This window comes from Balaenoptera musculus, chromosome 16 (assembly GCF_009873245.2).
Source record: "Balaenoptera musculus isolate JJ_BM4_2016_0621 chromosome 16, mBalMus1.pri.v3, whole genome shotgun sequence".
NCBI classification, from domain to species: Eukaryota; Metazoa; Chordata; class Mammalia; order Artiodactyla; family Balaenopteridae; genus Balaenoptera; species Balaenoptera musculus.
In genome coordinates this window covers 57,763,093-57,791,090 of record NC_045800.1, presented here as the reverse complement: position 1 = coordinate 57,791,090, position 27,998 = coordinate 57,763,093, and the positions used below count along the sequence as shown (strand labels likewise).

Here is a 27,998-nt window from a genome sequence, read left to right as displayed (position 1 = left end):
TAACAACCCTATGATATAAGTACTAATATTACCCACATTTTATATATGAAAAAACTAAGGAACAAAGAGGCTAAGTAACTTGTCCAATCTAGTGAATTCAGACGCTGAGCCCATGGACTTGGGGTCTGTGCTCTTAACCATGAAGCTATACTGTTTCTTTATCAGCAATAATATTGAGAATCATATTCACTCAATCTACTCATTTTCAGCTCTATTGACTTCAACACATTATTAGCTTTTCATATTAAATTAGTTAGGTTATTATCCTTTCTTATCTTCCATATCAGAGATAGGGCCGGCAGTTTCACAGATGTCTTCATGCCTTGACCCAAAGGAGCAACAAACATAGACATTTCAGGCCAGTGCTAAGGAATCAATGGGACATGTTGATGGACCACAGGAACATAATGGGTCCTTCATATCACACCTCAGCTGCCTGATTTTCCCCTCTCACGGAGCAGGACTGTCTCATCATCCAGAAATATATGAAGGGAAAATGGCAGAAGAGAAAGAAAGTAGGCAAGAGAGAGAATGAGGCCACAATCTTCACCCTGCAGGCATCTTCCTCAACTAGGGGAGGTATTTGAGAATAACTGAATGTGATTAGCAAGTGATTGGAAAAATAATATTATCTTGCCATCTGTTATGGCTTAGCAATAGCTAACCAGCATGTCTTAGAGACTCTAAGGTCTCTGGAAATGATCCCACTCAAGTCCCCCATTCACTATGAGTCATACCTCCTGTCTTCACCTCCACAAGAGAAGGACCCCGAGTACCAGGGTCTCCACACACTCTCTGCCCTGGTCCTTCAGATCTCCTCAGTCAGTGCCTAAGGCCAGGAGCAGGCAGCTGGAGAAGGACTCTCTCCTTATTTGCTTGGTTCTGGAGAATGGGTCTTCCAGGCAAGGCCAATGTGTGCTGTGATGGTAAAATGACTTAGGGAGGACATTTTGGGGTGAAGGGTCAAAGAAATATTTGCCTTTGTCTTAAGTCACCCAGAGGTGATGGTGGCCGGCTGCCTGATCTTGGTCCTTCCCGGCCCCTGAAGAACGCAGCACTTGAATCCAGAACAGCCCGAGCCATCAACATTTGCCCAAAGGGCAGGATCGACCTCAGCTACTTAAAGATGTTACCCCTGCTCTTCTGGCTCTGAAATGTGCGGTGGGGTAAGTTCCAGAAATACCGATTTATGTCTGTGCTCCCTGTAGGCTGCTCACATCTAGCAAGCGGTTTTAACAAGAAGATTTTTGCAGGTCGGAAAATATAGGTGGCTTGATGACAAAGGTCCTTCTTCTGGTTCATTGGGATTCAAAAAAGAGATGGGTGGTGGAGAGGACTTTTGGGAGCACCACACAGAGAGGGAGAGGCAGAAGAAGACTGAAGAGAAGTAGGAGGTGAGCAAGAGATTCACATCCTCCGGGCGCGGTGAGACAGCAGTGAGGGGGTGACTTCATGGTACCCTGGGGAGGATGTACCACTGATACAAGTTTCCTGTCTGCCCAGAAACTCCCACGCTCCGTGGGCAACACAGATGCAGCAGAGCCCCAAACCCAAAAGGACTCGGATGTCACAATAAGAATTTCAGCAAGGACCAGGTGCACACATGTTAGTGTCCAGAAGCCTGGGACTGGATGCTTTCTGAGACCCAACAGCTTTGCCCAACCCAGAGTAGGGGGAACTCCCCCAAGTAAACATGTAGATGAAACTTAGTCAGATTTCAGTTAATTAGAAGATTAAAAACTAGAAATGATTTTGTTTGCACACCTACACTGGTGAAGTGAAGCACCCACGACAAGTGCTACAGTTATGGATTAATCAACCACCCAGTGTCCGCCTTGGTCTGCCTGATTCTCTCCCAGAAAAGCCCACCCATTTGTATTTACATCCATCAGGTCCAGCTACAGCACCATGTCTTCCACGAAGCCCTCCCATAGCCCCAGCTCTCAAGGTTCTTTCCTTCTGCCTATGCCACGCAAATCATAACTTACATTCCACCTCGTGTAAATGGTGGTATTATTTCTGTGACTTTGGTTCACCTCACCAATGCGAGAGCAAACTCCTGGAAGGCAGAGCCCACAACATCATTTTTTCCCCACCTCTGCCTAGCAGAGGGCTGGGCCCAAAGCATACGCTCACTAAAGCCCTAGGCTAACGGAAGGAACAGATCCCTGATCAAAGCACGGAGCCCAAACTTGAACACAAAAGGTGCTCTTTGGAAGGTGAGCTGGGGCAGGGTGGCCCTGACAGGTATGGTCCTTTCCCCAAAAGAAGATGGGCTCTTGAAGACCCCAGAGACTGGCAGGACTGCTGCACCTCAAATGCGGCGTTAGGGGAAATGTCATTACCTCCCTCCTCTAATTGCCCAGAGTTAAACAACAGGCAGACCTCATCTGCATATAGGCAGGCTGAGGGCAAGGCCAAGTACAATTCCCGCAATAAATGTTTAAAGCACCTTCTCAAAAGCAAATCCAACCAACACCACCTAAAGGACCTACCTTCCCATCCTTTGCCCCTCTGCAGCTCCAACCTCCTGTTTGATGCAAAGACTCCAGAGTCACCTAATGCACTGATGCACCTAATCTGGTCTCCAAAGAAACCTCCAAGATAGAACATGTGCAGGCAGAGAATAAAGACTTCAAAGAAGACCTGGAAAAGGCAGACACTGGCTCACCTCTGCATCAGCTTTTGGAGGAATACCTCCAATGACTGCCCAAAACACGGAGGGGAAGCCCTCTAGGTGGAGGGTACAGGAGTTGGTCAGGCTGCTGGGAAGCAAGTATATCTAGTGCTGTCCAGGCAAGGCCTCCTCCTCTTCCTAACGGGTCTATCAGCACAAGAACCGTCAACACTGTTCAACTCTGAGACATGCTTTGCGTCTGTGCTGGTAAAATGATGATGATTAACAACAACGATAGGCTTTCTCATGCATGATCTTAGCAAATCCCTCCGCGATCCCTGGGCTCAGAGAAAGTGGCAGAGAGAAGGCAGGGACCACATCTGCCTGCCCCATGCTGCAATGCCCAGGCCTGGCCCAGTGTCAGCACTTGACAGACAGTAAATACCAGCAGAAAAAATAAGGCATGAGGCCATTTTACCGTCTAAGCTTAAACGACCTGTCCAAGGTCACAGAGCAAATTAGGAAACTTGAGTTCCAATCTCATACCTTCTATTTTACTCAAAGACCTATGTAGTTATATTCTTGAAGGAGTGATGAGGAAGAGGAGGAGGAGGAAGGGAGGGAGGAGGAAGAGGAAGAGGAGGAGGAGGGGGGGGGAGGAGGAAGGGGGAGGAGGAGGAAGGGGAGGAGGAGGAAGGGGGAGGAGGAGGAGGAAGGGGAGGGGGAGGAGGAGGAAGGGGAGGAGGAGGAAGAAGGGGGAGGAGGAGGAGGGAGGGGAGGAGGAGGAAGAGGAAGGGGAGGAGGAGGAGGGAGGGGAGGAGGAGGAAGAGGGAGGGGAGGAGGAGGAGGGAGGGGGAGGAGGAAGGGGAGGAGGAGGAGGAAGGGGAGGAGGAAGAAGAGGAAGGGGGGAGGAGGAGGAAGGGGGAGGAGGAGGAAGAGGAGGGGGGAGGAGGAGGAGGAGGAAGAGGAGGAGGAGGAGGAAAGGGGAGGAGGAGGAAGGGGTGGAGGAGGAGGAGGAAGGGGAGGAGGAGGAAGAGGAAGGGGGGAGGAGGAGGAGGAGGAAGAGGAAGGGGAGGAGGAGGAGGAGGAAGAGGAGGAGGAGGAGGAAAGGGGAGGAGGAGGAAAGGGGAGGAGGAGGAAGGGGGGAGGAGGAGGAAGAGAAAGGGGGAGGAGGAGGAGGAAGGGGTGGGGGAGGAGGAGGGAGGAGGAGGAGGAGGAAGGGGAGAATGTGGAGGATGCTAATGGTAATATCAGCAGCAAATATACCCAGTGCTGGTGAGGTACAGGCCCTAGAGGCACTTTTCTCACAACAACCCTATAAAATAGGTCCCGGTCCTCCCCATTTACAGATGAGGAAAATGGGGCCCAGAGAGTACAAATAACTTGGCCAAGGTCACTAGGCAAGGAAGAGGCAAAGGCCGTACTACTGAGAGGCAACAAAGTAGTGGCTCCACAGACAGATGCTGCATCAGGCAACCTGGGTTCAAATCTCAACTGAGTCTTGATTTAGAATCCTGCGCTCATTCTCCTGCTCCACTCTGTTCTCCTCTTGCCAAAAGCCACCTCGGTCCAAGACCCCAAGGAGGAAGGCCCCAGGGGTGACTGCTTCGTGGGGAGCCATCATCAAATGTGATGTTAGGGCTGTGGACATGGTGTGTTAGAGCCAGAAGTTACCAGAGAGTGATGCTTCCCAGACTTCACTATACCCACCAACCAGCTGGAAAACTTGTTAAAATGTAAATGGTTGGGCCCTACTCACAGGATTCTGAGTTGGGGGCCTGGTGTAGAACCTGAGAATCTCCATTTCTAACAAGTCACCAAGTGATACTGGTCCACAGACCATACTTTGAGTAGCACCACTTTCATGATCAAATCTCTCATTCCACTAATGCAGAATCTGGGATCAGAGAGGCTAATTTGCCCAAGGTCACCCAGCATGTCAGTGACAGAGTTGGGACCAACTGTCCTGACACTTAGTTTATACTTTGTTCCCATTGAACCAGGCTTACTTCAAAACAGCAATCATCATTATCATTTTATTACCTATAATTCTTTTTGAATACCAAGTACTTTTCCTGTTTCATCTCCCCTTACCTTTACAATCACCCTTTGAGGCTGGGGACAGTGGTCACAATTTACAGAGGAAGAAAAGGAAGTTCAAAAAATTAACAACAAAAATTGGCTCAAGATCACAAGCTAAGGGGTAGAACTGGATTCTACCCAGTTCCGTCCAACTCACCACTGCTTCTCCTCAGACCTCAAGCTCTCAGAAGGGAAGCCCTCTCTACAAAGGGTTGAATGAGAAATTCCACATAGCCATTTTGCTTGCAGGAAGGAGGGCCCCTGAAGACTAAGGTAAAACTAAAATAATAAAACAGTGAACAAAATTGTTTTTAAATGTTTAAAAAATTATGGCCAGGAGGAGAGCTAGAGGTAAGGGCCCCGAGTCCCAACCTCTCAAAGACTGCTTATCCTTCTCTTTCCAAAACCTTTCGGGGGTTGAAGGCCTGGGTCCGCATGTCTGACACCACACATAGCCCTATAAATTCTGTCCCCAAGAGTCCTGGCTCTCTGCAAACAAAATTAATAGCCTGTAAACTCTAAATGGGTGATTACAATCTATAAAGCAGCCCATAAATTGACATCATGGGGATTCATATTTATTCTCTCCCACCGATTTCCACCATAAATTTGCCCGGTTTATGAGTTGACATAGTTTCTTCTGCTCTGTGCCTGGGCATAAAGCTCATCTAAAGGCAGAAACATCTGGCTGAGTTGCCTGGAGCTCATTTCAATTCCAGTGGTTCCCTGGTCCACAGGACACATGGTGGGAACCTATGAGGAAGCTCTAGAAATCCAAAGGCTCCACCACTTCTATAAGCATGTGCTGAATCCTGCTGAATTGCAGGCTATGAGCTAGGTCCTGAGCAGTAGCCAACAAGATTGGGGTCTCTGCCCTCAGGGACCTTGTGAGGGGTTGGAAAAAGGAAAAGAGGGGAAAAACAGACATTAAATGTCAAACAAGCAAACAAACAAAAACTACGCAGATAACATATGGCAATTCATGAGATGCTACAAAGGCAAAGTTCAGCAAGCTGTGAGGTATGGGATGGGAGCAGGCATCTTGGTCTGGTAAGGGATGAAGCTCATGAAGGATGAACAGGAGGGAGCCAGGCAAAAGGTGGGGGATGGAAGAGGAGAGGGGAGACATTCCCAGTAGAGGGATCCACATGGGTAGAGGCCAGTTGTTTTTTGTTTTGAAATTACATTATAAGAAGCACATGGAGAATGAGAAAAGTTCAGGAGCAGACAACGTGTGATAAGGAGACTGGATTTTCTTCTAAGTACAATGGGGACAAATGAAGAGCTTCTAAAAAGGAATTAACATGATTAGAAAAACATTTTTAGAAAGGTCCCCTGGCCACTGTTAGAAGAATGGATTGGATGGGGAGGGGTAACGAGGAGGGAATGTCAGCAGATTTTTAGGCCATGACTGTAGCTGTCAACACAAGAAGTGATGGTGGCCTGAACTAGGTGAGGAGCAAATGAACCACAGAGACACCTAGGAGGTTGGACTGATTGGGTGTCACCCATCGGCTCGGGACCTGTTGGTGCTCAGCACAACACAGGGCAGGGCAGGCCAGAGGAGTTGCACAAGAGCTAAATGGCCAACATTCACTGACATTCAATGATTTGCAACACACTTTGAATCCAATCTCATTAGCCAGAGTCATAGCTGGATACCACTCGGCAGCCAGTTTTGGTACTGAGTCAAGTGACCACCTATCCAGGCCACCATAGCACATGTATGGCAAATCCAAGCAGTCCCCAAGCCAGATGAAACTCTCAGCTTGCAAAAGGAAGAGGCAGGACCCCTTTCCTTCTATTAAACCCAGGCTCTGTTACTGCCTCAGGCTCAAAGTTCATCAAATTCCGAGTCAGCCGAAGGGGCATGGCCCCCTACAATAGGTGCACTTTCCAATCAGCTGGGCAGGCCTCTGGTTTTATAAGCCAGTCTCTTCCTGACTTCAGAAGTTTCTCCATCTTCTAAGCTCCAAGGACATTTACGTCGGCCCTATACATATCTATCCTGCTTAGATTCTACTTATAACCATAATTTATACTGTCTTTTATTGTTGTCTAATATTTGCACGTTCATTAATCACATTTCCCCAAAAGACTTTAAACCACTAGAAGACAGGCACAGTACACCCAGCAGGGTGATGTCCCATGGGAGTGCCAACTAAATATCAGGGAATGGAATTAAAACAGAAGACACCAATGGGATATTCTGATGCCACATAAACCAGGAAGAGTGAGTAGGAAAATGGGCTCAGAACACCGTGCTGTCCACAGTTGTCCTCATGTACTGGCCAAGACAGCTGTCACTCCCTAGATGCCCAGAGACGGTGGCTTCCTTGAGCAACTAACCTAAAAGGAGGTCCCCCAACCAGATTCAGTCATTCCTTTCCACACACTATCTGGCCCGAGTCCCATGCCAAGCACCACCCAGATGAAATCACTGCTTATATATACTTAGAGCACAATCACAGGGCAGTCCTTTTCGCGTCTCACCCCCCATGGAAGGAAAGACCTTGCTCTCTCTCACTCAAACATTAGCTGGGCTTACAGAAATGCATTCCCATTTCTTAATGCCTGCTGTGATTCCAGGTAATTCCTCTAAGTACACTATTAAATCCCAGCAGCTGTTCCAGATACCAGCAAAGAAGATGATTCCGGCTGCTGCCTTGTCAGAGCTCAGCAAATGAAGCAGACCAGCTGGCAGTTTCCTAACCCTGAGATGTGGCCAAAATGGCAGCCCAAGGGGTCACTTTATGTGCAGGTCTCTCCACCATCATATATACTTCTTCCTGCTATGAGTTGACTCTGATGCCTGAGGCTGAAAGGCTCAAAACTCTGGGTCTTTTTCCCCTGAGGTACCCAGCTGTGTTTATCCTTGGAAGCCCCATGATAAGGAACCTGGAATTTACACTGAGCCCCTACCCACAAAGCAGCCTCAAGTGTTGTGGAATTGCCCAAGGCCAGTCAGTTGGAAGGCAGCAAAGTCCGGATTTGAACTCCAACCCTGTGTGCTCCAAAGCAACACGCTTCCCTATCCTATTCCATCCCCTACTGTTCCAGGAGCCACTCTCTGTGTCCCTCACCCAAAGAAGCCTGTCCACCTCAACAGTCCTTTCCCCATCTGCGCCCATCACGTGCCAACCCAGTGCATAAACAGCATTTTTGTGACCAAAACTGTGCTTCCTCAATGGCTCCAACATCAGCATCTTTGCACCTGCTACTTTCCTTTGGAAGCATTTTTCCATGATGCGATGACAGAATTTGCAGCCAGCAAAAGGGATTGTAGACACACATGCACACACAAACACATTTATCTCATAGCCTCTTAGCCTGAATAACCCCTCCAGATGTTTCTGTAATCCAGGTGCTTCAGAGGCTGGTCAGCACTTCTCTGACAGCACAACCAGTCTGTCTAAGGAATTGCCATTTGAAACAGGTTCCATAAAAGCTAAGCCAAGCAGGTGTCTAATCAACAGTAAAACTTCACCCATCCAGAATGTGGCTGAAAGTTCACCCCCTTGCCCAGGTGGGTAAGAATGACACCAATGCTTTTAATTTCCCCAGCACTCCAACCTTTGTGTGAGGAGTACGGGGGAGGGGAGCTGGATGGGAGACCTTACCCACTCTTACTGCCTGGCCTCAGTTCTCCCAAGTGATGCATGCCATCTCCAAAAAGGTGTGTGTTTTCCCCTTATCTGCCTCCCCTCCGAGTGACTCAGCAAGCATGTGCTAGGGTAGGAGGGTGCTACACAGGCTGGGGGCTGGACTCTGTCCTCATTCCAGGCTGAAGGAACAGCCTCACTCATGGGGTACTGTACCAGAAGCTTAGGCAGTGGGTCTGGAGACCAAGGTGCTAGACCTGTTCTTGATGACTGGGATGGCCTGGGGCAAGTCCCTGCCCCTGTCCCTGCCCCTCTCTGGCCCAGTTTCTTCATCTATGATTCTCAGGCTGAATGCTCTGTGATCCCCTGACTCAGCCAATGGCTCAACTGGCCACGCACAAACAACCTTCCCTCCTCTTTCTTCCCTCCTGGAGTAAGAACGCAGGGCATGAGTTTTATGGGTTTAGAGCTGAATCGAAGTCATGTATGAGGCTGAATTTGAGCTGGGTCTTTTGGGTGGGATTCAAAAGGGCAGTGAAGGCATGGGTTGTGGGGGGGTACCAGTGGCACAAAGACGTGGAGGTAGGGATTTGCTTAGCATCTCTGAAGGCACCACCAGGGCTGACACTTTAGACAGGATGCACTGGTACCACCAAACAGCCCTCTAAAATACTGAAACCTCTCGTGCTGGTTGGCAAACAGTCAATGGCCAAGCCCCAAGAGTGTCCCCTCAGCTGCCCCTGCTGCATCCCCCCAACAACCCTATGATCCAACAACCAAAAGGTTAATACCTGAGGTCTTGATCCAAAAGGTGCCCGTACCATGGCACCCCCAGGCCAACAAACACGGCCCCTTGGTTGAGCATCACTAAATGTCAGGTGCCGGGTTAGGCATATTTGCATGTATTACTTCCTGTAACCTTCACACTGACCTCTTTAAATTAAGAAACTGAGTCTTGGAACAGTTAAGTGGCTTGTCCAAGGTCATTTTACCTATGAGTGGAAATGGCAAGACTTGAACATTGACGATAGGCCCAAGCCCACGCTCACTTCATAAAAATCCCAGCTGCTTCTGAGCAGCGTTGGACCACAGACAGAGAAGCTTTGGAGGCAGCGGGAGGAATCTGGCCCTGCTATAAGGAAGATCGCTTTAAGATCGAGAATTGTTAGACAGTGGAACAAATTATTGTGGGAGCTCATGATGTCACCTCCTCCAGAGTTTTATATACAAGAGGGATTAGAATAGGCCTGGAGGCAGAGAGATGGATGAGATGACCTAATAAGGCCCTTCCCAACCCCTGAACTCTTCGGTCCCACACACACATGAAAGCCTCCCGATTTTTAAAGCCCCAATTTAACTCCTGGTTCATTGGGGAGATTTAACTATGTCTGAAAGCAAAATAAATTTTTTCCTTTTTCTCTTTCCCCCAACTCCAACTCTTCATTTTAGATTTTCTTCTGGCAGGTCTGACAAACAGACCCTTCCAGGCAGAGCTGCTGGCAGTTCAAAAGTTTAGTTCTGGCATCTGAAGGCCAAACTCGGCTCAAGGCTGATCTCTTTCTAAAAAGATCCTTAAATCCTGTTTGGAGTCTCTGACAGAGGAGAAGCTGGTGCAAGAAAGGAAAAAGAATGGCACAGTGCACTGTGGCCCACTTTGCTAAGCCTGTCCCATTTATATTAGATGTGTTCCTCCAGCTTTCTCTCCTAGAAAATATGGTGACTGGTCCCAGCGCCCCTAGCAAGGCCCAGCCGCAGAAGCAGCATCAGCGCCTGTTAAAGGAGCTCCACTTAGCGGGGAGAGCAGCCTGCTCACGCTGTGGGCTGGTTTCCATGGCAATGGATGCTGCTTCTTCCCTGTCTCTTTGGCTCCGGGGAAAGACGTTGGCAACTAGCGGGAGGAGAAGTAGCAACAGGCCCCCTTTTCCTCTCGGCCCAGGCAGCTGCCACCCCACATGCTAGCAGTGAGAGCTCTCACTGACCTCGGGCAAGTCACGCCCTAGCTCTGGACCTTGGCCTGTTCATCTGGAAAGGGAGAGGGCTGGACTCGAGGTGATCCAGCAAAACCTTTCCAGCTTCAATGTCACAGAATCCAACGGCTTACCTAACCGGGCCAGTCACCGGGAATGGCCTTCCCTCGTCTTGTAGCCCTCAGTGTAAGAGACATAAACTAGCACAGCATTCCGCGGGACGGGAATCTGTTTGCCTCATTCAGAGGCCTGAGCCTTATTCAATCCCCAAGCCATGCTACCTCCCTGACTATGGCCTGCTCTGGAGGAGATCGTCTCAGTGGGCCCATCTCACACATTCCCGGGGTGCACGGGTCTCCTGGGGCTCCCTCGAGCCATGGTATGGCAACTTAGCGTGAATGTCATCCCACCCAGCCACTTGCATTCCCATCTCGATGACATAATTAGGTTCAACCCTCAACATTCAGATGTGCACAGCTCACTAGGGGCTGGCCCCTGTTGTGACTGAGCAAGTGAAGAAACTCACGAGAGAAGAACACAAAAAGAGGTCATTCTGTTCAGTGTGGAGAGTGCTGGGGTGAGCCGATCAGGGGAGTGTGAGGGAAGCGCCCAGGCAAAGGGTAAACCACAAGCAGAAGCAGGGGGTCTGTGAACTCCAAGAGCCCCTCAGGTTTGGGAAGTATTCGTAATTCTGGCTGATTGGCCTAAAGTGGAATGAGGGGTACAGCATGTGATGAGGGTAAAGAGGAAAAAGAGAAATATGGATGAAGACTGTCAGGAGGTCTAATGACGCGGTGGTATTTCCAGGGCTGGACTGAGGGGAGAAAAGGGAGTTCTCAGGTTGGGGGTACAAGCCATGTGCCAAGTGTTGGCCTTCTGAGGGGTGGCAGGGGCTGGAGGGGGGGGGTAACGGCCCTTCCTGAGGGCCAAGTGGTCACTTAGCCTTCCCCTCGAGTCTGCTAGTGGGGGCGTGGGGGGCGGACTTGCTCCCATTTTATGTATGAAACATGAGCAACTCAGAGTCATGGAGTGATGGAACCTAGTCAGCGAGCTGCTCCTTTCCAGGAGCATATAGTCTTGCAGGGCAATCAAATAATCATAAAAAATTTAGCACATGACTCTAAACTGACATGTGGCCACCCTCAAGGGTCAACACTGACAGGGACATCTGAGGATGGGATTCTCACTACCCGGGAGCCTTAAGGAACGTCCAGTGCCCCCCACCCTCCTGGGCCCAGTTCGCCCCTAACCGTCTGGGAGATGTTTAAACAGAGCATTTCCAGGACTCAAGTCAAGAGTCCTTCCTTAAACCCTAGCATAAAGCGGGTCTATACAAAAGAAATCTGATTAGCTCCCAACTCTGAGCCATCTTATTTTATTAGGCCCTACAAGTCAGTCCACAGGATCAGTGGTCTACATAGGAAATTAATCAATACCCAAGCAATTAGTGTTCCTGACACATGTGAGAGGGACCAAGAGGGGACAGGGCCTCCACAGCCAGCCTTTGTTTTCTACGTGTGTCATTCTGAGTTTAGTTTTTATTAACAGCAGCATCTTAAACTCGGCTATTGGACTAAGACTTTAGGACCAAATAGTTCACGCAGGAACATCGAGGAGAATGTGCTGGAGATGAAGCTCAAGGGTCCTTCCTCCCCTAGGGAACTCAGGGCAAGCAGGAAACCTACTCCGCGTCCCTGTAACTACAAACTCTTTGAGGGCAGGAGCCACGTTTTATCTACTTTACAAACTTTATATCACCATGGCCTAGCACAGTACCTGGTGCATAGTAATAAGTGGCATGAATGAGCAAGCAAGTGAACCAATGACTGATTCATAACAGATGGTTTTCAGTTGATCTTCTACAACTAAAGACATGAAGAAAGGACCACAACGAGATGGGTAGGAGAAGCAGACTCGTAATCAAATCCCATACCCCCTGGGTGGCCAACCCACAAACTGGAGAGGTTCTCCCACAGGAGTGGGAGTTCTGAGCCCCACATTGGGTTCCCCAGCCCGAGGTGGGGGGGGGGTCCTGCATCGGGAAGACAAAGCCCCCAGAGAATTTGGCTTTGAAGGTCAGCGGGGCTTAACTGAGGAGCCCCACAGGACTACAGGAAATAAAGACATCACTCTTAAAGGGCGCACACAACCTTCGTGTGCACTGGGCCCCAGGGCGAAAGCAGTTCTTTGTTAGGAGCCTAGGCCTCCTGCCGGTCGGAGAGAGTCTCCTTGTAGAGGCGGTGGCAGCTGCAGCTCACCCTGGGGAGTAGACACTGGCGGCAGCCACACTTGAGAGCTCCTTCTAGCACAGAAGCCCACGCTGGCAGTGCCATTAGCTCATCAGCCAAAACCTGGGACCTGCCCCACCCAACAGCCTGTAGGCGCAAGTGCTGGGGCACCTCAGGCCAAACAACTTACTGGGTGAGGAGGACACAGCCCCACCCATCAGCAGACAGGCTGCCTAAAGACTAAAGCGCTCACACCTGCCTCTGGACACGCCCCCTAGACAGCCCAGCCCACCAGGGGACAGGCACGGCCCCACCCACCAGGAAGCCTGCGCAAATCTCTAGACCAGCCTCACCCATCAGGGGGCAGACTCCAGAAGCAAGAAAACTACACCCCCACAAAGCAGGCCAGACCCCACCCTGGGACCAGCTGGGCCCTGGCCGTACCCACTAGCAGGTCAATGTAACCTTCTGGACAGCCCGAACCCCACAGCCAACTATATCGGGAACCCCCGCCCCCCCCCAATGATCTTAAAGTAGCTCTAGGACCCCTGGACCCTGCAGCCAGACTCCAGGAACCAGCTCTGCCTGCCAGTAGTCCGGTACTAACCCCAGGATCTGCCTTCACCTGCCAGTGGGCGGGCAAGAGCCCCAGGGTCTTCGGGGCCCTGACTCTGCCCGGCCAGCCAGCACTAGCCCCGGGGCCCCCAGGATCCAGGAGCCAGCGCCTCATGACCAGGCACCACTGCAGCAGCCAGCAGCCTCCGCACAAGGCAGGGCCCGGCCACCAACCAGACTAGGCAAAAAGGAAAAGGCCACAACTAGAACAAGATAAGTATGAAAGGAAAAGGCTCACCGGTAAAGGCAAACGTACAATAAAGGTAGGAAACATTCCACGCAGAGCTAGTAGGAAGGTTAAAAACAACTTTATCTAAGAGTCTGCTACACACAGAATTTTACACCCTAATATACTGGTGATTTATATTGGTTTTACAGTATTTGGGGTTGAAAGGGAATTTGAATGTAACCTAATCTGCTGGGTTTTTTTTAATTGTAACCCATTGGTGGGTCATGAAATTGATCTACCTAATGAGTTTCGACATTTTATAAATAAAATGGGAATGGGAACGGAATAGATCAGAATGCATCACATGCAGTAAGGCTAAGTGTACTGGGTGTACCCTGTCTTAACAAGTCCAAAACCACTAACAATTCCAATATTCATCCACTGGTTTCACCACCTTACAGACCACATCTGGGACAAGTGATTTTCTAGCCTTTCTGGGCTCCTCTTGTTATAGGAAATGAATTTCAGCCAGAAGTCACCTGTTCCACTTACAGAGACTATGGCTGTGGGAATTCCAGCACGGTTCAGAACACATCACATCACATAGACACACCCATGCCCATATATACACAAACCAAAATACAGTTTCATGAAGCAATACTTACTCTTACTATGAGTAATACATGGAGATGCACTATTTTATTTTACTCTTTTTCACTTTTTACTGATGTTGGTGATGACCCATTAACTTGATTTCACAAGCTACTAATACTCTGAAAATGGCAGAATGGGGTTGGGGGAAGAGTTTCACGTCGATCCCATTTCTTTTCATTATGTCCATCTGCAGGCTTATATTTGACTATATGTAGAGGAAGATAACGGCCTGGTGAGCTGAAGCCCGGCTGCTCTGGGGGCTCACGAAGGAGTGGTCAGTCTCTGGCTTGTCTCTTACTGCCCCTGTGGGCACACTCATCCAGAGAAGACTGTGTGAGTCTTGTACAGAGCACGCCAATAGCTGTTGCAAACACATAATTATTCTTGGTTCTCTTGCTGATAACAACAGAGTGGCCATCAGGTGTTTCCTCTTAAGATTGGAGAGCAAAAGCATTTCAAAGATTAAAGGTCAAAAAAAAAAAAAAAAAAGATTAAAGGTCAGAAGCAAAGTTTGAATGGCGATTTTTTTTCCCGACTCAACTTGGAAGAATTTGTCTTTGGAGAACCAACCTAATCAAATAAAGTAGAATCAATTTACTGCAGACATAATCCAATGTGCATAATTGTCCTGGCTAGTTTATACCACAGCTGTTTACAAGGACATGGTTCATTAAATAATGAAGTCTTCATCAGACTCTCCTTCACTGGACTGCAGTGTTTTTATCCCACACCACCAAAAAAGTGCTGCCTTCATCAGTATGCAGTATCAATGATCACCAGTGGGGTAATCAGGGAATTTACTTTTATGACACTCTATTAACTAGACATCATCAACTGCATCAACTAAAAGCCATTGTACTTTCCCCAGTAGAGAATCCCGCCACTAGATAATCACACTAGACTGTGGGTTCCCTGTGGGCAGGGACCACATCCTTTCATCTTTCTATTCCCAGTCCTAAGCAAAGTGCCTGGCATTTGGTGGGTGCAAGATAAGTATCTGTTGAATCAAGAAGAAAACATCTCCAGTATGGGATTCCTAATGGCTTCACAAGATCTATGCTCAGAAGTCTGGCAGCACCCTGGTTGCATTGCACATTTGGTCTCAAATTGTGTCCCATTCCTCTCCAGTTTGCTAATTTTCCACTTGACTAGACCAGATTGTCCAAGTTCACATGAAACCAGACGGGACTCTCAGAATCCCCTCTGGCCAACAGAAGGTTCAGCAATGACAGTTTTGCTGTCTTCAAGCTCAGAGGCACACTTAACCCCTCTGGGTGCCGGAAAACCTATGCCAAACCCAGGATTCTGGAATAATTCCACTGCTAAAAGAGGCCACCAGAAGCTGGGCTGCTGAGAAGTAGCAGCTACCTTGTAAATTTCCTCGGGTGTGAGAAGTCAGCAATTTGGTTTACAGAGCATGGGAAGGAAGACTCACTCTGAAAGTGGGAAGATTTATGACTTAAATAGTTTAGACCAACTCAAACGTACTCAAACACAGATGGCCAGCCCCACCCCCAGAGTTTCTGATTCAGGAATTTGCACCTCTAATAAGTTCCCAGGTTGACACTGCTCCTCTAGGCATCCCACTTCCAGAAACACTGGTTTGGACTGCTGATTATAAGCAATGCTCTGGAGCCAGTTGGCTAGGTTGGAGCCCTGAATCCACCGCTTACTAGCCTGTGGCTTTAGGCAAGTCATTTAAACTCTCCCAGCCCCGTGACGTCAAGTGTCAAAAGAAGGCACCAAGAGCATCTTTTTCCCAAGGTTGTTGTGAAGGTCAACAAAGAACATCCCCTGCTTAACAGGTGCTTGGCAGGTAGAAAGGTTCAATTAAAGTTACCCAAATATGGAAGAAATGTACAAATACAGTCTGATGGAAAGACTGTTCGACAGGGAAGCCAGATACCTATTCTAGTTCTAGCCCTGCCACCAATGACTAACTGTGTGATCCTGGACACAGAGCTTGCCCTCTCTGGGCTTCATGCCCTCATTAGTAAAATGAGGGCATTGGACATTTTATAATGGACCAAGGATGCCTTTGAGCTAGAAGCTTCCAAAGCACTTTGCTCCTCCATTCAGCACCATACATCAGTTCAGCCTCCCCAGACACTCCCTACCAACCTCAGGCTTCCCATTGCCAGGTCGTCAGCAGGACAACTCAAGACTGCCTTGGAATCACGACCTGATTCCTCTGCCCTAGAGGGTCTTCCCGCTTAGATATATCCCATCTGACTCAGCTAACACAAGCTAAGGGCCCCACTTTCTCAGCAGTTCAACCCGGCATTCTTCTTGCTGAAGCCCTACTACACTCCTCCAAGATGTTGTTTTCTCCTCTCATCTACAGCCAGCTCCACTCATTGATATTCTTTTATGGTGGCATCCTAGACTGGAAAGTAAGCAGGATTCACGGAAGTGTTCAGAGGGGACAAGCATGGTTTCATCGGGAGTGTGGTGTCCAGATGGGTATTGGAGGGTGAGGCATAGGCTCTCAGAGGGAAATGCAGCTCTGAAATTGACTTTCACAGCCCAGTTTGGGGGAGGGCACCCCTGGAGGAGCTTTGAAGTCCAAGTTCTGCACTGAAGATAAAAAACTCATTTCTCTTCCCCACCTACATTTTCATTAGCCCCATTGCAGGCTGCTGCACTAGCTTTCTGCTAACAGCTGATGACAGAGAAAGGGCTCTTGTTGGCACAAGGCTGCTGTGTATTTCACTTTTATCAGATGCTGACAAAATTTCCCCATCAGGGAAGATAAATTCGAGGTGATATTAATAAACCTCCGAATGCGGAGATCAGATCTGGCTGGCACTCTTAATGATCCCATCAGCAGCAAGCCATTTCCAGCCTGGGGAGCCCAGAAGTTTATGATTCTGCACAAGGCAACCTGAAGGCTGGAGTCTCCTTGCCCCGCTCCTTGCGGAATCTGAAGCCCAATTGGGGCTCCAGCGGGAAGGTGGGGCTCCCCCAGGCCCCCAGGCGAGGTAGGAGCTGAGAGAGGAGGGGCACTGGCCAAAAAAAGCCCTGAGTAAATGTCACCAGGCAGTGTTCTGCACCCAGAGAGTGCTAAATGTTTTGTACCCGGCTTCTCATTTAATTATCATAAGCTCAGTGAGGGAGGCGCTATTTTTAGGCGAGGACACTCCCACTTAGAGAGGTTATCCTTAGCAATATCAGCGTCATCATACTGGCTGACACTTACGAAGCGCTTTCTCAGTGACTGGGCTTGAGATTTTGTCTGAATTTTCACAAGCCTATCAGCTCAGCCCTATTACTGTCCCCATTTTTGAGCTGGAACTTGAGGGGGAGAGAGGTTAAATGCGCGGCTTGAGGTCACGTGGCAAAGATGCTTAGTGGGTATTGGAATCTACGACTGGATTCCAAAACCCACACTGCCATGTGCTGCCCTCATCAGCGGGGTGCTGCAGGGGATACCACCAGGGGGGATGCTCTGGCCTCTGTCATACCACCCACCACTCCAGGCTGCAGCACATGTTTTCCTGTGCTTCCGCCTTTCTGTAGGAAAACTGTGTGCAGTCACGGGCCACGTCTGCCTGGAGGATGCAGCCCCAGCTTCTGCTGTAGGGCCTGGCACCTAGTAGGCACCCTTTAAATGTGGAATATACAAGTGAACAAACGGTCAGTGCCTACTCACATCCTAAAAGACTGCAGATGTGCCTCACTCCACTCTCCTTTGGGAGGGGTGAAATTAGGCTCAGGGAAAAGTGAATTGCAAGTTCACTAAGATTGGAGCAAGGTAGTGAGGACGTTAAAGAAAAAAGAACCCAGCAAATCCTGCAGGAGGAGAGCTGGGCCCCGAAGCGGCTATCTGCACAGCAAACACTTCCTTTCACAGCGCGGAAGCATCACAGTCCTTAAATCCTTTACCAATGTTAATGTAATTAATCGTCACAGCAACCCATTTTATAGATAGGAAAAGTGAGGCACAGCAAGGTTGAAGTACTTGCTCAAGGATCCATGGGTTATGAGTGGTAGAGCTGGGATTCGAACCCAAGCCATCTAGCATGGAGAGCCCATGCTCTGGATCTCTCCACTCACTGTCTACTGGGTGTTGGCTGTGCGCAGGGATGGGGAGGTTTTGGGGGCCAGAGAGCTCCCGGAGAGTCCACCCCACCAGGCCTCAGGCTCAGGCTGAGAGGAGAAAGCTCTGCAAAGGCAGCAGCTGGAGGTTAAATTCTGAGTAATTAACATGTTTACCCATCATAGCAGAATTGTTCCCCAGAGAATTCAAGTGTCATTTCACTGTGCCTTTAATTGAGGAATGCTTTTACTGTGTCTTGCCAGCAAACACTAAGGCGGGAAGGGGCTGGCAGCTCCTTGACACAAAAAGGAGGGAACAGGGGCTTCTGTCTGGACCAGATGGAGCGTTACTGCTCAGACTGTTTTCAAGGAAACCGAGCTAGGGATGTAGGGGCAATTCTGGTCTGCTTTGGGGGCCCCAAGACTTGGAGCAAACAGCCTGAAGCACCTGACTTAAAAGTCACAGTCGGAGGGAGAGGAGGGACTGCACAGTCATTAGAGACAGCGACTCTGGACCTGGGCCGGGTTCAGTCCTTGGCTGTACCCCTTACCAGCTGTGTCACCTTGGCAAGTTACTTCTTTTACTGCATATATCAAATGGGGATAATAATAGGAGTCTTCAGCAGAATTCCTCCTAAAAGCAGCCCTGAAGTCCAACACCTGGTACAAGTAATTTATCTGGAAGACGATCCAGGGAAACAACGTAAGGTGTAGGGAGGTGAAACAAGACACCTTACCTACAACGTAAGTGTAGTAGGGAGGTGAAACAGACAACAAACCAGTGATGGGTGCATTGATGAGTCGATTATTCCCACGGTAGGCAACCGGGGCTCAGTCCCTCCAGGGGCTCTCCAAGGGGGGTGTCCCACTGAGGGTGAGAGTTGGGTTATCTGTTCCACTAACCCACCCATCATTGCTAGAGGGTCACTGCTGGCACTTCAGGCCTGGCTCTCACGGAGACAGAGCACCCTCGGGCAGGAGATGTAGGGAGGCACCTGTGCAGACGAACCCACCCTCAAGAGACCTCTGGGACTGGCCATGGGAATATGGGTGGGACACTGGGAACATCTGCTTCAAGGCAGGTAAAGTACTTAGAAGAGTGCTTAGTTACGAGGGGACACTCCACCCTATTTGCTGTCACAGTGATGATGATGATGGTTACTATTACTACTACTGGCCTCAGGAGGAGAGAAAGGAAAACGAACTATCCAAGGATAATGTGGCAATAGCTGATGGGATGCCCCTCCTCTCCCCCAAGTCCGGCCCCACCTCCCACCTATCACCTGCCATGAATCGAGGGGTATCCTGCTGAGGGGAGACCTGCCTCCCCTCTGTGCCCTGGGGGAGGCTCAGAGAAAGACCAATAGCCAAAGGGCAGTGATGGGATGACATTCAGTAGATGGGGAAGTTGGAGAAATACCAGGATTTCCAGACTGCAAGCCTCAAGACCCCACGTGAGAGTTTGGGGACCTGGAAGACAGAGGTTGGTTCCTCAATAAATCGACGCAAAGCCCAGTGACATTGATGAGAGGATATTCATTGGTTCATTGAACAGTCTTGACATAACATCTGTCTTTCTAGCACTGTGCTAGGCACTGGGGGTCCAGAGGTGAATTAGATACTGACCATAGCCAGCAAAGTGTGAAAAAGACAGAGGAGGGAGAGGGACAGGCATGAATGAAGGAAACTAAATGACTCCTTGGGGAAGGGCATCCGAGCGGGCTCTTGTCTAGCCATCATCTTTCAGGGCTACTCAGGGCTCTATTCCACATGGCCGGCCACACCTTCCAACATGGCTCCCCCACTCCCCCCCCCTTTATTCATGTATTGATAAAAAAAAAAAAAAAGCCTGTATAAAGTGGTTTTCCGTATCTGGCAGTGCTCCAAAAGCTTCACAAATTAACTCACACCAGCCTTATGAGGTTTTACAGAGGAGGAAAAGGAGCTCAGAGAGGTTAGGTAACTTGCCCACAGTCACAAAGCTGGGAAGGGGTAGAACAGTCTGCAGTCACAATCCACCCCCCTTCACCCCTCCCCCCCCGCCCCACCCCCCAGCAGAGCCCTCCCTGCCTCTGCCCTGCGGAGCATGCAGTGAAGCCCAGGGAGAGCGCTCCCTCACCCAGGGTCTGACAGCCCTGCCCACACAGTTCTTGGGGCCCCTCACAGGCTGACTCATTGTGTTTTATATTCCACGTGCCTGTGTTTAGTCTCCCACTAGTTTGGGGGTTTTCTTTAAATTTTTTAAAAATTTATTTATTTATTTATTTTTGGCTGCGTTGGATCTCTGTTGCGGTGCACGGGTTTCTCATTGCGGTGGCTCTCTTGCTGTAAAGCACGGGCTGTAGGCGCACGGGCTTCAGTAGTTGTGGCACGTGGGCTCAGTAGTCGTGGCTCGCGGGCTCTAGAGCGCAGGCTCAGTAGCTGTGGCGCATGGGGTTGGTTGCTCCACAGCACATGGGATCTTTCCGGACCAGGGATCAAACCCGTGTCGCCTGCATTAGCAGGCGGATTCTTAACCACTGCGCCACCAGGGAAGCCCAGTTTTTTTTTTTTTTTTAAGGAAAGTACTTTTTTTTTTTTAATTAATTTATTTATTTTTGGCTGTGTTGGGTCTTCGTTTCTGTGCGAGGGCTTTCTCTAGTTGCGGCAAGTGGGAGCCACTCTTCATCGCGGCGCGCGGGCCTCTCACTATCGCGGCCTCTCTTGTTGCGGAGCACAGGCTCCAGACGCGCGGGCTCAGTAGTTGTGGCTCACGGGCCTAGTTGCTCCGCGGCATGTGGGATCTTCCCAGACCAGGGCTCGAACCCGTGTCCCCTGCATTGGCAGGCAGATTCTCAACCACTGCACCACGAGGGAAGCCCGGAAAGTACTTTTTTAAAAATAATTTATTTTTGGCTGCGCTGGGTCTTCGTTGCTGCGCACGGGCTTTCTCTAGTTGTGGCGAGCAGGGGCTACTCTTTGTTGCGGTGCGCGGGCTTATTGCTGTGGCTTCTCTTGCTGTGGAGCACAGGCTCTAGGCGTGCGAGCTTCAGTAGTTGCAGAACGTGGGCTCAGCAGTCGTGGCACGCGGGCACTAGAGTGCAGGTTCAGTAGCTGTGGCGCCCAGGCTTTGTTGCTCCGCAGCATGTGGGATCTTCCCGGACCAGGGATCAAACCCATGTCCCCTGCATTGGCAGGCGGATTCTTAACCACTGTGCCACCAGGGAAGTCCCTCCCACTAGTTTTTAATCTCCCTCAGAAGCGAGACCATACTGTCAATTTCTATGGATTCCCAGAACATCATAAATACTTCAAAATAAAAACAACCCCATTTATCCACATGAATGCAAGCTCCATGAGGGAAGAGACCTTTGTTGGTCTGTTTGTCCTCTGCTCTATTCCCAGGGTCTGGTGGAATGCTTGGTACAAAACAGACACTCTAAAAATATTGCTGATGATTGAATGAGCAAACACATTTACTTGCACTCATCATGTGCCAGGCATTGTATCAGGAGCTCCGTATGCACTATCCTATGTTATCACTGCGGATGATAGAGGGGATGAATGATGTCATAAATGAATGAATGAAGGGGTGAGTAACGAATGAATGAGTGGGTAAGTGAAGGAAGGTATTTCAACGATGGCCTCCTATCCATTACCCTCAACACCCATGTGTCTCACTCCGCTGCCTCCCATCCCCCAACCATGTCCTGGTCCAGGGCCCCAACACTACCATCCACTTCTCGGCGTACAGGTGGAGCCACTCTCCAGAGCCAAATGTCCATCGGCACAGGCGAGAATAGTCGAGGAAGCTTTCTATATCCCACTTCAAGATCAGTGGGAGCCTTCGTGCCTTTAACAGGGTTAGAAGTTAAGGCTGGATGTGGAGTGAGGAGAGCTGCTCCCTGAGTGAAGACCTTTTCTGGCCCGCCCCATATCGTCCCCTGGCTGCCCGTCCACAGCACGACTTCAGAGCACAGGGAAGAGAGGAAGAAACACAACTCACTCGTTTACTCATTCACCCACAAACCAGCCTCAAGCAATTGAGCACCTACTGCATCCAGAGTAGTTCTGTGCTCTGCAAGGGACATGCATATAGATAAGTAGCAGTCCCTGACCTTGAGGAATTTATGATCTAGGAGGAAACATAACAGGTACATTAACTCAGATGTCGGCCATCTGGTTTATCCAGTGCCTGGTACCATGTGTACAGCCTCTGGTTTTGCCCTGAATGACTTACATCCTGGATGTGGCACTTGTTTGAGACCTTCCCTCCTGCCCTGCCCTCCACCCCATGCTCCCAGACACAGACATTAGGGAACAACACAGACATTCAAAGATTTCACAGGTAAGGTGGAGAAGGGATTTAAATCCAGTACCTCATGACAAGTGGGTCTAATAGGAGATGTTGAGTTTACCCAGTTCCTTCTAGGCCATGGTTCAACCAAGGATTCCTTCCTTGACCCTTCCCCACACAGCCCCTAAGGTAGAAACATGGTCCTGAGAAGCCTAAGTCCCTCAATCTCCCTCCAAAAGCCCCTTGACCCTCACCTTCCCACTAGATTGAGCTTCACTTCTATGGACATCATTAGGGATATTTACAAATATTGCAATTCTTTCCTCTTTCTGGGCAATTGGTAGGATATCTTCCAGTCTCCTTTGAAGTTATGTGTGGCCAGTGGTTTGCTCTGACCAATGAATCATAAGCAAAGTGATGTGTGCCATTTCTGGATAGAAGCTTTCCATCTAGAGGTGTACCATTATCTTAGGCTGGGATGATATGGGAAGTAAATGCCAAGATGGAGCTTCATTCAGTTTGGTTCACTGAGTGACTTTAATGACGAGCCTCCCCCTCTCCTCAGTGATTGATATTATACATGTAAGAAACAGGAAATAAACCTTTCTTGTGTTATGCCACTGCCAGGGCTGTTTGTTACTGTAGCATAGCATGGCCTAACCTGACTGACACAGCCTCTTTGATGCAGGACAATTCAGCCCTGCCCTGATCTATAGGCAAACTGTCGTACTCAACTAATTCTGGTGCTCACCAAACAAAGATCCTCCAGGTAACAGAATCCACACTCTGCAAAAGGCAGTTGATGGCATCTTTTGTTAGCTGAACATTCTCCCTGAGGTCTCACCCCTTGTTCTCAAGGGACTCATCAACACATTTTTTTCTAAACAAAATGGTAGAGACTCCCAAGGGGAATTCCAGAGAAGGAGCTTCTAACTGGCCCAAAAGAAATATAGTCTGGTAAGTGCCATGGGAAAGTGGGTGTCAACACAGTGGGGACATAAGAAATAGTGGGATTAATTTGGATATGAGATGCCTTCAAAAGGGAGGTGATATCCCCCAAACTTAATGAAGGTTTTTCTGTAAGAAAGGAAGGGAACAGTTCCCTAAGAACTGAATTTGTCTGTGGCTTTGAACTCTAAAGCTGATGCCTGGACCCCAGGCAAACTTGAAGAAACAGAAGGAAGAAGGAGTTCTGGTGGCTTTCTGGTGGCACTCTGTGTCACTGGGCCAAACCCTTCTCGACATACAAATGTCAGAGCCTTGGCAGGCCTACCCACTCCTGCCCTCCTCCCAGCCACTCGCCAGGCCAGGATCCACAAAGGTAAGCACTTTCTGATTTGGACCCTGCCTCACTTCTCTCTCCTTCTTACCCGTCAACCCCACTACATCTGAGAACAGCAGACAGATCATTTGACCAATATATGATATGACATGACTCCAGCCTGAAAGTTACAGGAAAAAACCTGAACACAGCTCTAAAACCTTTAGGAAGCCTGTGTTTAATGTAAAAACAAAAATCGACCCCACAGGACCTTTATGACAAACCAAGGCAGGCACCCATGGCCTACCCTGAACAAATGTGGACCTCTCATTGCCCAAATGCACTTCAGTGTCCAAGGTCAGAGCTCTCAGGCTGCCTGGGTCCTTCACTGCAGCATCCTGCGCAGGTTCACCCCGCCACGTTCTGTCCTTAAGCAGCTCACCTCGTGATTTCACATCCTCCATAAAAACGGATCTGACGGGAGAGCGGCCAATTAGACTGAGCTCGCAGTCTCTCACAAACACAGCAAAATCGCAACTATTTGCAGAACAACCATCGAGGAAAAAGACTGGAACTTACCAGAAAAGATCTTCCACAACGAAAGACCTAAAGAAAGAACCACAAGATGGGTAGGAGGGGCGAACTCACAATGTAATCAAATCCCATACTCCCCCGTTGAGTGACCCACAAACTGGAGAATAATTATAGTGCAGAGATTTTCCCACAGGAGTGAGAGTTCTGAGCCCCACACATCGGGCCCCCTAGCCCGGGGTTCTGGCACTGGGAAGATGAGCCCCCAGAGCATCTGGCTTTGAAGGTCAGCAGGAGCCCCACAGGACTGGAGGAAATAGAAACTTCACTCTTAAAGGGTATGCACAAAAATCTCATGGGCACTGGGACCCAGGGCAAAAGCCTGGGCCAGACCTACCTGCTGGCTTTGGAGAGTCTTGGGTGTGTGTGTGGGCTGGGGGCGGGGGGCGGTGCAGGTCACCCTGGGTACACAGACACTGGCAACGACCATATTTGGGAGCTCCCTCTACCTCAGAAGCTGGTGATGCCATTAGCTCATTAGCTCCAAGACCTGGCCCTGCCCAACAACCTGTAGGCACCAGTGCTGGGACACCTCAGGCCAAACAACTAATTGGGTGAGGACACAGCCTCACCTATCAGCAGACAGGCTGCCTAAAGACAAAAGAGCCCACACCTGCCTCTGGACACGCCCCTAGACATGGCCCAGCCCACCAGAGGGCCAAGACCCAGCTCCACCTACCAGGGGACAGGAACCTTGCACAAGCATCTAGACCAACCTCACCCATCAGGGGGCAGACTCCAGAAGCAAGAAAACTACAATCCCGCAACACAGGCCCGACCCTATCCTGGGACCAGCTGGGCCCTGGCCCTACCCACTAGCAAGCCAATGCAACCTTTAGGACACCCTGGGCCCCATACCCAACTGTGACATGAACCCTCCCGCCCCACACCTGGCAGTGATATGACACCAGCTCTGGGATCCCTGGGCCATGCAGCCAGACTCCAGGAACCAGCTCTGCCTGCCAGTAGTCCGGTACTAACCCCAGGATCTGGTCTCACCTGCCAGTGGGCGGGCAACAGCCCCAGGGTCTTCGGGACCCTGAGTCTGCCCACCAGTGAGCGAGCACTAGCCCCGGGGCCCCCTAGGAGTCCGCAATCAGCCACCTGGTGACCAGGCACCACTGCAGCAGCCAGCAGCCTCTGCACAAGGCAGGACCTGACGACCAACCAGACTAGGGGCCAACCAAGCCAACAAGACCAACCACATAGCTTGCCATAAGAGAAGGACCCATGCAGCCCTCTTAGGGGGAACCCCTAGAGCATGCAGCTTGGGTGATGAGAGGGGAGTGCACCGCTATGATGCACAGGACGCCTCCTACGGAGGACCACTTCTCCAAGGTCGAGAAACGTTAACTAACCTACCACATAGATGAAATACAAATAGCAACTTAGACAAAATGAGGTGGCACAGGAACATGTTCCAGATGAAGGAACAAGATGAAACCCCAGAGAAAAAACTAAGTGAACTGGAGACAGGCAATCTACCTGAGAAAGAGCTCACAGTAATGATTCTAAAGATGATCAAAGAACACGAGAGGAGAATGGATGCACACGGTGAGACGTTAGAGGTTTTCAACAAAGAGTTAGAAAATATAAAGAACAACCAAACGGAGATGAAGAATACAATAACTGAAATGAAAAGTACACTAGAAGGAATCAACAGTAGACTAAATGATACAGAAGAATGGATCAGTGAGCTGGAAGACAGAGTAGTGGAAATCACTGCTGCTAAACAGAAAAAAGAGTGACAAGAAATGAGGACAGTTTAAGAGACCTCTGCAATACCATCAAGTGCACTAACATTTACATTATAGGGGTCCCAGAGGGAGAAGAGAGAGAGAAACGGCCTGAGAAAATATCTGAAGAGAAAAATGAATCTGTGTCCATTCTCTTAGGGATTTTTCTAAAGAAATTTCATATTTATGCTGTTAATGACTCACTACTTTGCTCTCCCTAGGAAGGCATTTAATCACTTCTGATTTAATCAAATCACTTCTGGGGATGATATATCTTTAAGGTAAAGAGTTGCATTACTCACAGTGGAAATTTTTGCTTTGCGATGGATCACAATGGAAAGAAGACCATTCTGATGTTATGACGCACAAAAGACCTCTTCTTGAGTACCTTACACTAAACATCATTCTATCATATATACCAAGTAAGCCTCTCACACACAGCTCCAAGAATACCACATGAGCATCCATTCCTAAATAAGTGACTTTTGCCCTTGTCAGAGGAGAAAGGATCAGATTAGGTAACTCTGCCTACACGGTAAAATTCCCCTGAATAGGAAACCTCTTCTCCCACAGGTAGAAAAGCAGCTCAAAGAAGCCCAAGTTCTGAGGATATTGTCACCCACAGGTCATAGCTAGTTACTCATTAATTAATTCTCAGCTAGCTTTGTCCCAAGTCATCCAGCAGACAGAAGAAGAAGAGACTTACAAGCTGTGTGCATTTAAATTAATATTTTTAAACATCATGAGTGCACAATTAATACTTTCAAAGAACACGTCCACACCAGATCAGGCAGTGTTGTTTTTTTCTGCCCCTGTCCATATGCCTGTATTTTTAATTCCTTTTTGGGAGGAAGATAACAGTCCTAAGTTTGTTTTTTTTCTTCTGTGGCTCAGAATAACCATCTTCTTTCTGCTTCAGTAAATCATTATTGCAGCTTGAAAGGGTTCCTAGAAAGTTCTGGTTCCATTCAGTCTTTAGGAGGAGAAGGAACCTACAAATACTGAGAACTAGTAGCTTCATGCACGAGGGAAGTCGGCTTCCAGATGATATGAAGCCCATTAATCAGGATAGGTAAGGTTACGCTGCAGTAACAAAGAAACTCTAAACGTCCAAAAACTTAACTTTTCATTGTTTATTTCTCACTCATGCAAAGTCACTTTGGGTCTGGTGGCTCTCCAAGGCAGCTTCTTTAAAAGAGATGACTAGGAATCCAGGCTGGTTTCATCATGTGATTCTAGCATCTCAACACACAGCTTCTGCGATCACCATGAGAGGGTAAGAGTGGGCGCAGGGAAGCAGGTAGGGGCTTTGCACTGACTCAGGCTGGAAGAGACACATGTCATTTCTGTTCCACAGTCCACCCAACTGCAAGAGGCCTTGGAAGAATGGGAGAATCCATGGTTATCTGGTGGTCATTAAATGTCTCTCCACAATGGTTATCACTTTACAGTCTTGGGACACTTTAGTATGTTGTGATCTACTTAGCAACTCTTGAATTCCAGCCCTTAAAGTCTGTACTCCAAGTTCATCACGAAATCATCACCAGAGGTAACAAGGGGATACAGAACACGGTGCAGCTCACCGGGGATGTGGCACAGGTGTGTTTATTTGAATCCGAAGGTTTCTTGTCTTTGTCCTCTGAGTATCCCAGAAGTGCCATACGGAACTACCACTTGTGCTTTGGAAAGAGAAGATGGGCCAGAAGAGAGTCACCTTGAGATTTTCATGAGAGCCCTGCTCCTCAAAGCAGAATAAAAGTTGTCAGGGTGAGAGAGGGAGTGAGCGCTGGGAGGATATCTCACTGCAAATTTTCCTCTGCCTGGGAGCCAACAGATAAATGAGATCATTGTTCCCAAACGCTGGAAGGAGGACTGAGATGTCAAAAATATATATAGACTCTAGAAATTCTAATTTAGTCAATGTAGAGCAGTTCCCAGGAATCTGCATAGTAACGAACACCCTTAGATAGTCCTGATAAACAACCATATTTGGCAGCCATTGCACTGGAGGAAAATACAAGTTCTCCACCAGCAGTAGGACTGATTTATTCAGTCTTAAAATGATAGCCAGGACCAAGTAATTGGCTGAACCAAACTAAGATCAGCAGACCACTGGGCTCCCATCAACCTCTGATGGAGGGCAAAGGGTCTGAGGCTGGTGT

The 27,998-nt window shown here is 49.0% G+C and overlaps 1 protein-coding gene across 8 annotated transcripts in view; it reads right to left on the bottom strand.

The window, feature by feature from the left end:
* Nucleotides 1–27,998, bottom strand: part of KCNMA1 (potassium calcium-activated channel subfamily M alpha 1) — a 745,231-nt gene that overhangs the window by 425,620 nt on the left and 291,613 nt on the right. The window lies entirely within an intron of this gene.